This window comes from Choloepus didactylus, chromosome 4 (assembly GCF_015220235.1).
Source record: "Choloepus didactylus isolate mChoDid1 chromosome 4, mChoDid1.pri, whole genome shotgun sequence".
NCBI classification, from domain to species: domain Eukaryota; kingdom Metazoa; phylum Chordata; class Mammalia; order Pilosa; family Megalonychidae; genus Choloepus; species Choloepus didactylus.
The window spans coordinates 113,012,355-113,028,360 of record NC_051310.1 but is presented as its reverse complement, the minus strand read 5'-3'; the positions used below and the strand labels follow the sequence as shown (position 1 = coordinate 113,028,360).

Here is a 16,006-nt window from a genome sequence, read left to right as displayed (position 1 = left end):
TCCAAAGACACATTAAAAAAATCATACACCATGACCAAGTGGGGTTCATTCCAGGCATGCAAGGATGGTTCAACATCAGAAAAACAATCAATGTATTACAACACATTAAAAACTCGAAAGGGAAAAATCAATTGATCATCTCAATAGATGCTGAAAAAGCATTTGACAAAATCCAACATCCCTTTTTGATAAAAACACTTCAAAAGGTAGGAATTGAAGGAAACTTCCTCAACATGATAAAGAGCATATATGAAAAACCCACAGCCAGCATAGTACTCAATGGTGAGAGACTGAAAGCCTTCCCTCTAAGATCAGGAACAAGACAAGGATGCCCGCTGTCCCCACTGTTATTCAACATTGTGCTGGAAGTGCTAGCCAGGGCAATCCGGCAAGACAAAGAAATAAAAGGCATCCAAATTGGAAAAGAAGAAGTAAAACTGTCATTGTTTGCAGATGATATGATCTTATATCTAGAAAACCCTGAGAAATCAACGATACACCTACTAGAGCTAATAAACAAATTTAGCAAAGTAGCGGGATACAAGATTAATGCACATAAGTCAGTAATGTTTCTATATGCTAGAAATGAACAAACTGAAGAGACACTCAAGAAAAAGATACCATTTTCAATAGCAACTAAAAAAATCAAGTACCTAGGAATCAACTTAACCAAAGATGTAAAAGACCTATACAAAGAAAACTACATAACTCTACTAAAAGAAATAGAAGGGGACCTTAAAAGATGGAAAAATATTCCATGTTCATGGATAGGAAGGCTAAATGTCATTAAGATGTCAATTCTACCCAAACTCATCTACAGATTCAATGCAATCCCAATCAAAATTCCAACAACCTACTTTGCAGACTTGGAAAAGCTAGTTATCAAATTTATTTGGAAAGGGAAGATGCCTCGAATTGCTAAAGACACTCTAAAAAAGAAAAACGAAGTGGGAGGACTTACACTCCCTGACTTTGAAGCTTATTATAAAGCCACAGTTGCCAAGACAGCATGGTACTGGCACAAAGATAGACATATAGATCAATGGAATCGAATTGAGAATTCAGAGATAGACCCTCAGATCTATGGCCGACTGATCTTTGATAAGGCCCCCAAAGTCACCGAACTGAGCCATAATGGTCTTTTCAACAAATGGGGCTGGGAGAGTTGGATATCCATATCCAAAAGAATGAAAGAGGACCCCTACCTCACCCCCTACACAAAAATTAACTCAAAATGGACCAAAGATCTCAATATAAAAGAAAGTACCATAAAACTCCTAGAAGATAATGTAGGAAAACATCTTCAAGACCTTGTATTAGGAGGCCACTTCCTAGACTTTACACCCAAAGCACAAGCAACAAAAGAGAAAATAGATAAATGGGAACTCCTCAAGCTTAGAAGTTTCTGCACCTCAAAGGAATTTCTCAAAAAGGTAAAGAGGCAGCCAACTCAATGGGAAAAAATTTTTGGAAACCATGTATCTGACAAAAGACTGATATCTTGCATATACAAAGAAATCCTACAACTCAATGACAATAGTACAGACAGCCCAATTATAAAATGGGCAAAAGATATGAAAAGACAGTTCTCTGAAGAGGAAATACAAATGACCAAGAAACACATGAAAAAATGTTCAGCTTCACTAGCTATTAGAGAGATGCAAATTAAGACCACAATGAGATACCATCTAACACCGGTTAGAATGGCTGCCATTAAACAAACAGGAAACTACAAATGCTGGAGGGGATGTGGAGAAATTGGAACTCTTATTCATTGTTGGTGGGACTGTATAATGGTTCAGCCACTCTGGAAGTCAGTCTGGCAGTTCCTTAGAAAACTAGATATAGAGCTACCATTCGATCCAGCGATTGCACTCCTCGGTATATACCCGGAAGATCGGAAAGCAGTGACACGAATAGATATCTGCACGCCAATGTTCATAGCAGCATTATTCACAATTGCCAAGAGATGGAAACAACCCAAATGTCCTTCAACAGATGAGTGGATAAATAAAATGTGGTATATACACACGATGGAATACTACGCGGCAGTAAGAAGGAACGATCTGGTGAAACATATGACAACATGGATGAACCTTGAGGACATAATGCTGAGCGAAATAAGCCAGGCACAAAAAGAGAAATATTATATGCTACCACTAATGTGAACTTTGAAAAATGTAAAACAAATGGTTTATAATGTAGAATGTAGGGGAACTAGCAGTAGAGAGCAATTAAGGAAGGGGGAACAATAATCCAGGAAGAACAGATAAGCTATCTAACGTTCTGGGGATGCCCAGAAATGACTATGGTCTGTTAATTTCTGATGGTTGTAGTAGGAACAAGTTCACTGAAATGTTGCTATATTATGTAACTTTCTTGGGGTAAAGTAGGAACATGTTGGAAGTTAAGCAGTTATCTTAGGTTAGTTGTCTTTTTCTTACTCCCTTGCTATGGTCTCTTTGAAATGCTCTTTTATTGTATGTTTGTTTTCTTTTTAACTTTTTTTTTCATACAGGTGATTTGAAAAAAGAAGGGAAAGTTAAAAAAAAAAAAAAAAAGATGTAGTGCCTGTGGAGAATGCAGGGGTATTCGCCTACCCCACCTCCATGGTTGCTAACATGACCACAGACATAGGGGACTGGTGGTTTGATAGGTTGAGCCCTCTACCATAAGTTTTACCCTTGGGAAGACGGTTGCTGCAAAGGAGAGGCTAGGCCTCCCTGTATTTGTGCCTAAGAGTCTCCTCCTGAATGCCTCTTTGTTGCTCAGATGTGGCCCTCTCTCTCTGGCTAAGCCAACTTGAAAGGTGAAATCACTGCCCTCCCCCCTACATGGGATCAGACACCCAGGGAAGTGAATCTCCCTGGCAACGTGGAATATGACTCCCAGGGAGGAATGTAGACCTGGCACCGTGGGACGGAGAACATCTTCTTGACCAAAAGGGGGATGTGAAAGGAAATGAAATAAGCTTCAGTGGCAGAGAGATTCCAAAAGGAGCCGAGAGGTCACTCTGGTGGGCACTCTTATGCACACTTTAGACAACCCTTTTTAGGTTCTAAAGAATTGGGGTAGCTGGTGGTGGATACCTGAAACTATCAAACTACAACCCAGAACCCATGAATCTCGAAGACAGTTGTATAAAAATGTAGCTTATGAGGGGTGACAATGGGATTGGGAAAGCCATAAGGACCAAACACCACTTTGTCTAGTTTATGGATGGATGTGTAGAAAAGTAGGGGAAGGAAACAAACAGACAAAGGTACCCAGTGTTCTTTTTTACTTCAATTGCTCTTTTTCACTCTAATTATTATTCTTGTTATTTTTGTGTGTGTGCTAATGAAGGTGTCAGGGATTGATTTAGGTGATGAATGTACAACTATGTAATGGTACTGTAAACAATCGAAAGTACAATTTGTTTTGTATGACTGCGTGGTATGTGAATATATCTCAATAAAATGATGATTAAAAAAAAAAAAAAAAAAAAATCAGCTATGACTGCGTGGTATGTGAATATATCTCAATAAAATGAAGATAAAAAAAAAAAATCAGCTATCTACTAGAAGATCCCCATGTTAGAAGTTACATGGAGTACTCTTTTGTTAATCTTTTAATTTTTTTTTTTCTGTCCTCCCTGGTTTATAACAGACACAGCTGTGTTACAACAATGCAGCAAGGTTTTGCAACAGAATGGCCTTGAAATAGAATTCTGCCCAGTTGAAAATTTAAGCAATCAAAATGGGGTAAATGAAACTGCCTGCTAACCTTTATGTGTTGCGGTTTATAAGGAAAGTTATTGCCTTTGGGGGGAATGTTACTCTTTAAGTGATGGTATGCCCTCTCTTTATCAAAGATTTCTCAATTGCTGTAACAGTCATTGCACTGCTATTAAACAGATGCCTATTATCTACATATGTTGCTTTATTCACTGAAGTGCAGCTTCTGAAAATAAGTAAGTGCTACTACTTGGTAACTACCATAGTGTTTCTTACTTTTCTTAAAAATGGTAAAATTACTGTCAGGATATAAACCCTTTAAAAATTTACTGTAAATTTGTACATACTTGGGCTGTATCAGCAAATGAATTAAATAGCTGCAATAGTTCTCTGAAACCAAGGCCTGTTTCTCAAAAATGTGTTCATCTCTGTTGTTTTTTTTTTTTTTGCAAGAGGCCTCATTACTCAGGCCACAGATAACTTGCTTCAGTTTCATAGTTGTTTTTTTTTTTTTTTTCAATTTCATTCTGATATGAAATAAATAGCAACATGTGGGCAACTCTGATACACTGAAAATTCTCCTTGGGCTGCACATGGCTCATGATAACTGTGTAGTATGCTGTCATTAGAACTACTTATCTGAACATCTCAAAACATTCTGTAAACATGGTGTTGCTACTCAAAGCCAGTCTAATGAAAGTAACTTTTCCCCAGTCTTTCTCCATCTGTACACGTGTAAGATCATTTTTAATGTGGAAATTTGAAGAAAGCTTTTAAAAATGGTTTGTTTGTTTGTTTTTTAGTAATTGTGGGGAAATTGCCAGGGTTTTTATGTCACATGCCAGTGGCTAACAGTTCAATAATATGGTTTTCTTAATCACACAAAAGCATGTTTAACTAACCAGGGGTCTTATGATCTAACAAAGAGCTTTGATTGTGTGACTGGAGACACTATTTAATAATAGTTGAGTGAATCTGAAGCTTCAGAATAAACACGACCCCACAACAGTATAGGATGCCAGTTTTTGTTCATCTTTTTTTTCCTATAGAAATTTCTTAGGTTTTTGGCTTGCTGGAATAACTTACTTTGGATGACCCTGGGGTTGGTTGAATATTTCTCTAAATTAAGATTTTTATTAAGCAGTTTAATGGAAACTCATGCACTGAATAAGCTGTTATCAACACACTCAAGTCATTTCTCAGGAAGCACTTGAACCTGTCAGGGGTTAAATAAAGTTGTCTTCTCTTTTAATCTGTTTTATTTCATAGTTAATTGGTGAAAAGGAATTATTCACCTATGTAAACAGGATGGAAAGAATGGCCTCATTTTGACCTGAAAAAGTGAAATATCTTGCATTTATGGCAGTGTCTACATGGCACAAAGAAAAGTGGAGATTTTGTGTGTACTCAAGTTCCAGTTATTTTGAGAAATGGGGAAAACTAGTCTGATCTTTGTGGTCTAAATTATTTGGTTTGGGTTAAACTCTTTTTAAAAAAAATTTTTTTTTTTTCAAATACCATTGCTCAGAAATATTGTGGCAATGTGTTCCATGCTGTTGACATTCCCATCAGATAAAGAGCAAGGGAAGGCAGCTGTTGCAGTCTTCAGCAAGAGAAATCATGTGAAAGCATCTTTCGTTTCACTACACAGCAAATGTAGTCATTCAACTTGCAGGGAAGAGTAATCTCCCACACACCATTGTTTTTGGTGTTTTTTTTTTTCACTGATTAAGGAAACACTTTATTTGGAAGTTTATTTGCATTTTAAAACTCATTAATATAAAAGAGCTGTAGAAACTAACTGTAATTCTTTAGCTAAAAGTTTCTTGGCATAGCCTGAGACTTATGGTTTAGATTACTCTCAGGCTGCTGGCTTTGTTCAGAAAACCAAGCAACATGTACAACTCTGAATTAGAAGTCTCAGAAAAAAAGCTACTTTTCTTAATTACACTGTACTCTATAAGAAAATTGCTCCTTCTAAAATTAGCTCTATGATGGCAAAACAGCTGGATGAAAAGTGAAATGATTTCAGGGACTTACCTTGCCGTTTCAGGCCTACAATTTCAACCACCTCTTTTTTTCTTAATCTCCATACGTTTTGTAGTTGTATAAAATATGCAGAACTATGGTACATTAAAATGTATTCATTTGGGTCTAATGTGTATGGCCTTTTAATTTCCTGTTACTTGGTAGCAATCTAAAAATAGAAATAGTGTCCTTTTTTAAACAGCGAAGTTTGAAGCATAATCTTATAGGGGGTTCTTAAAATGACAACTGAACTCACTTTTTCTGGATCAAAGTTTGCCCTGGGCCAACAGAGACTATCAGAGACCTTACTGCATTTTTACCCAGTCTGACCATCTTTGTCTATTTTTAAAAAAATTTATTTACATACAGGAAATTTGAGTTTTGGTGAATGCATAGAGTCATGAAAGCACCACCACAACCAGGATACAGAACACCTCCCCCAAAAATTCCCTGGTGCTACCCATTTGTGGTCAAACCCTCCCCCTCCTCTTAGCCCCTGGAAACCACTGATAAGTTCACTCTCCCTATAGTTTTGCCTTTTCTAGCATGTCATAGAAAGGGAGCCATATGACATGTAGCCTTTTGAGTATAGCTTCTTTCACTTGGCCTAAAGCATTTGAGATTCATCCATGTTTTTGTGTGTATCAGGAGTCCATTGCTTTTTATTGCTGAGTAGTATACTATTGAATGGATCTACCACAGTTTGTTTATCCATTTCCCAGGTGGTAGACTGTTTCCAGTTTGAAGTTATTACAAATAAAGCCACTAGAACCATTTGCATTCAGGTTTTTGAGTGAACTTAGTTTTTATTTTGCTTGGGTAAATACCTACAACTGAGATTTCTGGGTCTCCTGGTAACTTTATAGGAAACTGCCAAACTGTTTCCCAGAATGGCTGTACCATTGTGCATTTCTGCCAGCAATATAAGAAAATTACTGTTGCTCCCCATTTTCATCAGCACTTGGTATTGTAAGATTGTTTCATTTTAGCTATTATAATAGGTGCTAGTAGAATCTTGTTCGGGCTGATTTGACTAATGATGTTAAGCAACTTTTTATGTGTTTATTTGCCGTATCTCCATATCTCTTCTTTGGTGAAGTGTCTGTTAAAATCCTTTGCCCGTGATTTTATTGGTTTGTTTGTTTTCTTATTGTTGTGTTTTGATTTGTGATTTGCAAATATATCCTTCCTGATTGTAACTTGCTTTTTCATTCTCTTAACACTGTCTTTCACAGAATAAAGAATTTAATTTTGAGGAAATCCAAATTATCAATTTTTTTTATGGATCATGTTTTTGATGTTGTATGTTAAAAACTTTTTGCTTAACCCAAGGTCACAAAGATTTTCCCTTGTGTTTTCTTCTAAAAGTTTTATTTAGGTCTGTCATCCATTTTGAGTTAATTTTTAATTCAGTCTTTATTAATTGGAGCATTTAATCTTTTTACATTTAATATAATTACTAAATACTTGAATTTGTATCTACTTTCTTATTTTGTGTTTTCTACTTGTTCCTCCTGTTCTATTTTTCTTTGCTTTCTCACCTTCTTTTGAATTATTTTTTCTCATTCCAATTTTTTCCCCTCTACTAGTTTGAAATTTATACTCAGGTTTTTGGTTGGCTAGCAGTGCTATTTAAAGCATGATCCTGAGCATCAAAATCAGCTGGGCACTTGTTAGAAATATAAATTTTTAGAACCCACCCCAGACCTCCTGAATCAGACTCTCTGAGGCTGGGGTCCAGGAATCTGTCTTTTAAGAAGCCCTTCAGGGTAAAGACGGAGAAAGAGATCGAGAGGAAGGGGTAGCAGCAAACAAGATAATATTTAACAAAGGTCTATGAATACTGAAACTTTATATAAATAAATATAGATAGATAGATAGATGCTGGGGTGTTGGAATAGCTGAAAGGAGGTAAATGACATGGTAGAACTGTAACCTGGAACATCCTTTGAAACTTGTTTTATAGATACTGGTTGAATTGTGCTTTGAAAGTCTTCACCTTTCTGTATATACCCTATATTGAATAATAAGGAAAGAACTGAAACTGTGGAACTGGAACCCATAACAATTTTTGAAATGACCTATATAACTGCTTGTTGAGCTGTACATTGAAAGGTAGCACCTTTCTCTATGTATGTTTTACAGTAATGGAAATAGCTGAAGTTGTGGAACTGTGACCCATGATATTCTTTGAAATTTGCTCTCTACTTGTTAAATTGTACTTTGAAAGTTATCACTGTTACATATGTATGTTAAAGTTCACAATAATAAATGTATTAAATTTTAAAAAAGTTTATTAGAAAAAAAAGAAGCCCTTCAGGGTGATTCTGATGCATAGTAATTATATGTCATTGATCAAAGTTAGTCAAAACCTTTACCCTCTTCCTATACAAGACAAGCATCTTAGACACTTTAATTCCATTTACCCCCTCCCCAGTTCTATTTCTTGTTGTCTTGTATTTTAAGTATCTCATTTTCTCTTTTTTACCCTTTCTTTTTTTAAATTCAGTTTTATTGAGATATATTCACATACCATACAATCATCCAAAGTGTACAATCAGTTGTTCACAGTACCATCATATAGTTGTACATTCATCATCCCAATCTATTTTTTGAACATTTTCCTTGTATCAGAAAAAGCGAAAATAAGAATAAAAAATAAAAGTAAAAAAGAACACCCAAATCATCCCCCCACACTTATTTTTCATTTCGTTTTTTTGTCCCCATTTTCTACTCATCCATCCATAGTGTGATCCACAAGCCTTCCACAATCACACTGTCACCCCTTGTAAGCTACATTGCTATACAATCATCTTCAAGAGTCAAGGCTACTAGGTTGCAGTTTGATAGTTTCAGGTATTTACTTCTAGCTATTCCAATGCATTAAAACCTAAAAAGGATTATCTATATAGTGCATAAGAATACCCACCAGAGTGACCTCTCGACTCCATTTGGAATCTCTCAGTCACTGAAACTTTATTTCATTTCATTTCACATCCACATTTTGGTCAAGAAGATGTTCTCAATCCCACGATGTTGGGGCTAGAATCATCCCCAGGAGTCATATCCCACGTTGCCAGGGAGATTTACACCCCTGAAAGTCAGATCCCACGTAGGGGGAGGGCAGTGAGTTCACCCGCCGAGTTGGTTTAGCTAGAGAGAGAGGGCCACATCTGAGCAACAAAGAGGTACTCAGGGGGAACCTCTTAGGCACAATTATAAGCAGGTTTAGCCAGTATCTCTCCCTCTCTCTCTCTTTTCTTTTTTTTAACACCATAAGACATTATTCTTGCCATTCTGTACAGTCAGGATTTGTTTAGCCTAAGCCATAGTTTCAACTTTCTTTGCTCTCCACTCCTTCGGGCTTTTTAGACCATTCATCTGGGATCACTTTCTTTCTTAATTAAATACGTTCTTTAGAATTTCCTTTTATGAACATCATGGAAAAACACTTTCCCACTTAGTTTGTCTAAAAATGTCATTTTTTCACCTTCTTTTTGAAATATATTTTTTTCTGGGGATAAAGCTGTAAGTTGGCAGTTATTTTCCATGGAGCCTGGAAAACTCTTAACCATTGTCTCTTAAAATTTTGCCTCTGCACCATTCTCTCTCTCCTCTGCTTCCAGAATTCCAATTAGATGGATGTATGTTAGACTGTCTTACTTCATCCTTCATGTCTCTTAACAACTCTATTAAGTTTCCCTTCTTGTCTCTCTGAACTGTATATTGGGTAATTTCTATTGTCACATCTTTCTGTTCGTTAATTTTCTATTCACTTGTGTCTAATCTGCTCTTACACCTGTCAGCTGTATTACTGATTTCAGTAATTATGTTTTTCATATCTAGAAATTCTATTTTTTTCATTTGTTAGGCTATCTTCTGTAGTTTTCCATTTTTATAGGTGTTTTCCACTTCGTATTTTATTTCTTTAAAGAAATAAAGCATAGTTGTTTCAACTTCTGGCCAATAATTCTAATATCTGAAGTTTGCTCAGGAGTTTTCTATTGTTTCTACTGGAGGTTGTTTCTGCTGTTCTTACTCATAGCAACTTATTTCTTTGGGTGCTTAGTGTTTGTTACTGTGAGCTGCTCATCTTCCCTAGAACACAATTTGTGGAATTATAGAGGTGCATTCTTCCAGAGAGAATTTGCATTTACTTCTGCCACATATGGGGGTCTACTCAATTTATATTAATGGTTTGAGGGTTTGGGGGGACCTATTTTGGCTGCAGATCATCACAGAGTTACAGTTTTTCAGAGATAGATTTTTTCTTTCCTTAGTTCTGCTTAGCATCATATGAATTTTCCTTGCAGTTCCCTGACAGTGAGTGGGTAGGTTTTTCTATGGTTCGTCCCTTCTTAAAGGATCCAAGCTTTATTAGGAGGAGGACCTTCCACAGGATTTTCCAAGTCCTGGACTTTATCATCTGTCCCAGATGTCCCCATGAAGTCAAGGTTGTAAAAACCAAAGCTCCAGTTCTGCAAGTTGAACAAATGCTCTCAGGGTGAAAGTGACTACAGGGTCACAGCACTGAACAATTCTAGGGGCATCATTTAGAGGGAAGAAAACGTAAATAGTGCCTTCTGGTTTTGTACACCTGGACAATGTTGTCCATTTCCCTCTTGGGTTCCTCCTTCATTTCTCTTTGATTTTATAATTCCTTGCTTTCTGAGCCATGCTTCAATGCTTTTACAAGGTTTAAGATTTTTTTTTTTCTTTTTTTAATCCAGCCTTTTAAATTCTTTTCAGTGGGAGAGGCAATCTGAATGCCTAGCCGGCCATCTTCCTGAAAATAGAACTTTGAAAACTCAACTTTACATACCCTACAATTTATAAAAATATCTGATAACCTTATTTGTTCAAATAATAATTACTTTTTTTTTCTGACAGTAAAGCTTTCAGGTAGGAGCAGTTCAATGGAATTAGAAAGAATCCATAGTCCCTGGTATTCTACTATCCCCTCATGAATTTTACTAACACATGCATTGGATTTACATTAAAATGGCAAAGGCAACTAAAAGTCCAAAAGTGGCCTTAATTTTTTAAATGTTTCTCTGAAAACGAGTACATTATACAAAGATCATGTGTGTCAGTTGCATAAAAATGTGTCTCCATAGTTACCCTAAACATAACAAGTACAAAGGGGAAATGTCTTTCAGTGGTTGATAAGCTAAAAGGAAGTGAGTTTTGTTGTACTAGAATATTAGGAGTGTTTTTAAACTTTCACTCAAGGATGGAAGGTTTCAGATCTTCCTGTGTTACCCCTTGCTCAAACATAAATAAAAATAGTTATGGAAAATCATATATGTAGTCAAAATAAGGCTCATTGTATTGGTGTCACATAGAAGAGCATGATGCAGGGAGCCTTTTCTATGTTTTGTTTAATTCTCTGTTATTTATATTATTTGCTCCGAAGTCTAACTCAATAGAATTCTGATAATTAAAGGGAAAGGAAATCTGTCTTAGCCCAATATTATGTTAGCTGTATACTCTACCTGGAAAAAAATTGCTTTATAATAAATACCAAATCAGCCTTGGAGACTATAGTGTCCAATTGTGCCTGGCATATGGAAGACAGTTGATAAATTTTTTTTAATCAGTTGATTAATGGACAATATATAATGATCCATTGTAAAAAAAAAAAAAATCATACTGTGGCTAAAATGTTGACTAAATAATATTATGGGAAAAATATTAAAGAAGAAAGATGCCTGAGATTCAGTTCCCACTCTAGGGCTTTCTAGCACTGTGGCATTGGGTAATCCACACCCCCTCTGGTCCCCGACTCTTCATCACTTGCCGTACTCTTGGGTCAGACTCCATTGCCACTCACTGTACACTCTGCGTGATTTCCCGTTTCATTGTCCTTGTCCTTAGAGTTATCTAAAATGTCCTTCCCCCAACACTGCATCTAAACCTGCCTAGCCTTTGCATCCTACTTCTTATAACCCTCCTGGTACAGATACTCCCCTACCAAGTTTCCTTAATACCACCCCAACTAGAAGTTACCTTTCTCTCTGATCTCACACAGCATAATTTTTCTTTTAACTCAGTGGTGGGACTTAATAATTTATAGCCTATATTATGACCATTTATATAAATGTCTACAGTGGCCTCCTTCTCTGCTAAGCTGGAAGCTCATGAAGGTAGAACCCCTACTTTCTGTATATTTGTAGCCCCCATAGCACACTGAAGTTTGTATGTGCTCAGTAAATAATTGCTGAATCTGAAAAGAGTATAATAATGCTTTCCTTGCTGATGATAGAGGGCTGTGTCAGACTATAGCTTGATGCCATTTATAGTTATTTCCAGTGATTGTGGAACACTTAATGGGAGAAGAAAAGAGAATAATTGGGTGAATCAGAACCCACTTAAAAGCCGAAATGAAGAGGAAAATTGATGATGCCAGAGTAGAGAGACAAGAGCAGTACAGGTTATTCTAATCTAGTCATTTTTAAAAAGTTCTTTTCTCAACCACCTTTTTTTAGACTATGCATACCTGTGTACAGCTGGCATAATGTATACCAGATTTTGAGTGAATCCCTGAGGACTTGAGCCAGAAAGTGAATTGCATTTTTAGAATGCAGTTAACAATCTCTCATACATAATGTTGATTGAAAGAAACCAGGCACAAAAGGGTACATACTGTATGATTCCATTAATATGAAATTCAAAAGCAGGCAAAACTAATTACTTTGGAGATGGTTGACTGGTATGGGCTGCAGGTGTGACAAGCAGTCTTGGGAGGTGCTGAAAATATTCTACATCTTGATCTGGGTGGTGGTTACATGATATATACACTTGTAAAAATGTATCACATTGTACACTTAAGATTTGTGCAATTGTTGGCATGTAAGTTATTTCTCAATTTAATAATAATAAAAAAAAGAATGCAGTTTACGAATCTGAATGCCCTGTGTATCACTAATAAGCAGGTAAGGAATAGATCCAAGCTATGCAGTGTGTCTTCTGGAAAAATGAAGCACACTTTAAAAAATTCCAGCATTTTCTCCAGGAACCTGGAGCCAGATGGCTTTCATAAATAATGCATCAAAATATGGTTAGGACTAGAAGAATTTGTGATGTGTGATAAAAAGAAAACACCCAGTGATTGCTTGGTTTTCTCTTTTTGACTTTCATTATAATTTTCTGGAAGAGACAGGATTACCAATAAATTGTGCAGAAGAATGAAATAAGCATTGCACCAGGAGACTGGCTAGCTGTGAAACCTTAGATAAGTCACAGGCTTTCTGGGCATTGATGCTTCATCTGTTAAATGGAAAATTATTGTAGCTTTTCAAAGGTAGGGGACTGGATTAAGAGATTCCCTTAAGACCCCTTCCAGTTCTTAAAATTTTTGGCTGTATGGAAGTTGGAATTACAAAGAACAAACTGGTTAAAGCCTTAACCCTATTAGACTTGGGATGGGAAAATAAGTCATTTTTTTCTCTAATAATAGGCAGCAAACAATGTAGGTGGCATTGGGGTCATGCCAAGGAGTAAGAGATCCAGGGCAGAAAATATCTTTTCAGACACTGTGCACTAGCTGAAACCATTTGCTGTTGTTCCCTGGGGACTTCCCCAGCCGCCAACAAGGGGTTTACCTAATAATGCTTTAGAAAATTTTTTAAAAAGGGAAAATTTTAGACTTCAATAAAAAAAAAAAAAAAAAAAAAAAGCATTGTATGGTAAGTTTTACCCTTGTGCGTTCACATTTGTGTAGAATAAATCCATTGCATAAAATTGTATTTCCTACATTGTGTGAGCAGAAAAGGTGCTCTAGTCTAAGTTTGGCTGTAAGTAAGATCTCAGAGCTAGGAGGAACCGCACGACATCATGTCTGCTTTCAATACTAGTAAGAGAGCATCATTTCTCTTTTTGTAAAGAGGCAACTGAGCCCAGTGAGGCCAAATGACTTGCCTATGGTCACACTGCCATGAAGAGCACAAGAGACAAAAAGCCAGGCTTCAGGCTTTCCAGCTCATTGTACCTTCGACTGTGCCATGCTGCCCCCTGTGGTTCCTTTTGAAGAGACAAAGAGGATTCCACTGTCCTTTATTTTAAAAGCACATGAAACAGTGGGAAGCTAACGAAACTGGGGGTCAAAAGACCTGAGTCCCTCCCACTTATAACTGGCTATGTGATCTTGGAAAATCATTTAACTTCTCTGAGCCTCAGTTTTCTCATCTGAAATAGCACCTCACACTGCCACTGAAGCAAAGATCAATTGAAGTTACCTTTGAGAAAGTACTGTGTAAATTGTAAACCAAAATGTAATTATTAAAATGGAGAAATTTGCATCTACTTAGTGAATTAAATAACTAATAAAAATGCTCTGCATAAATACATGTCAACAGCAGGGATGCTGTTGGCATATGTAAAAATCAATGATCCAGCTTAAAAGCAAGCCTCAAAAGAATCAAATGATTTCAAATAATTGCATCCCAGAACAAAGCCCACAAATATGTAAAGGAATTTAAAAACAAACAAGCAGCAACAACAAAAACAACACCAAAACTTTAGCACCCAATAGCATAAAATTCATGATCTGCCATCCAGTCAAAAATTTCCAGGCATGCAAAGAAGCAGAAAAATGCAATCCATAACCAGCAGAAAAAATTGATCAGTAGATATTAACTCATAAATAATATAAATGATAGAATTAAAAGTTAAGAATGTTAAAACAGCTATTACAAGTACACGCCATATGTTCATTAAACAGTTAAAAAATAAACTCTGTATGTTCAAGAAAGTAGAGGAAAACATGATCATGATGAAGAGAGAAATGGAACATATAAAAAGACCTGCATTGAAATTCTGGAGATGAAAAAGACATCATCTGAAATAAAAAATACAAAATACAGTGGAGGACCAGCAGCAGATTAGACACCATAGAAGAAAAGATTAGTAAACTTGAAGCCATAGTAAAAGAAACTACCCTAAATAGAACACAAAAAGAAAAAAGACTGAAAAAAAAAATCAACAGAGTAAGAGTATGTTATGGGATTATATTAAGCAACCCAACAGGCAGGTAACTGGTGTCTGATGTTCCAGAATGGTGGTTGTGGGCTGGGTGGGTGGGTGGAGGGACTTGGGGGAGGGAACAGGACAGAAAAAAGAAATTAAAGAAATAATGGCACAAAATTTCTAAATTTGATGCAAACTGTAAACTACAGTTTGATGAAGCTCAACAAACTTCAAGCAGAAAATCTTATATCTTTCAATAATAAAAGTTCTTGTGGAATGTTAAAATGTCAAAACCTTGTGAGTGAGGTCTGAGAGGTGCTTGAACATCTCCTCTGACCTAGGTAAACATACATCCCCTAGCCGGTCTGGCTAGTACCACATGGTCCAAATGATATCTACTAGCCACCTGAAAAGAACCTTTGAAATGTGACCAGTGCAGTTGAGGAGCTGAATTTTTAATTTCATTTAATTTTACTTAATTTAAATTGGCTTGAATCAATTATTAGAAAACTTTAAGTATGTTTGAAACAACATGGGTAGGTGAATCTACTTTTTCAACTGTAAGATTTATGAAATCTATTAACAGGCCAAGTATTTCTGATGGAAATTTGCATCTGAATTGAGATGTGCTCCAAGTGTAAAATACACATGAAATTCAAAGACATGTTATGAAAAAAAGAATGTAAAATATCTCATTAATATTTTTATATTGATTTCATGTTGAAATGATGTTATTTTGGATGTATTGGGTTAAATAAAATATATTTTTAAAATTAAAAAAAATCAATGATCCTGTAATGACAATATCCTTTGTTTATTTATCACAACAGTCTAGCTTAATCACTTTTAATAAGTCTCCAGTGTTCTCTTCGGCAGCACATAGACTAAAATTGGAATGATTCAGAGATTAGCATGGACCCTGTGCAAGGATGCATACAAATTCATGAAGTGTTCCATGTTTTTATAAAAACAAAAAGGAAAAGAAAATAAGTCTCCAAGGAACACTCGCTAATGTATAGATGTAGTTATAAAAAGTTGTGCCTCCTTATGTGAGTAACCACTTTTCTATCCCCCTCCACACTTTACATTATCATTCTTTTTAAATATGTGAACCCAATGGGTAAAAATGGTGTCTTATTATTTAAATTTGCATTTTCCTGATTATTAGTGAAGTTGAACATCTTTTCATCTTTTTATGAAGAGTGTAAATTGATGAAACTTTACAAAAGGCTGTGGAACAGTATCAAATAAAAATTTAAGTGCATACCTTTCAAACCAGAAATTCTGTTTTCTCC

General features: G+C 36.0%; 1 pseudogene; it reads left to right on the top strand.

Annotated features, from left to right (window-relative positions):
* The first annotated feature begins 15,573 nt into the window (after nucleotides 1-15,573).
* LOC119533551 lies at nucleotides 15,574-15,674 on the top strand (annotated as a pseudogene).
* The last annotated feature ends 332 nt before the right edge of the window (nucleotides 15,675-16,006 follow it).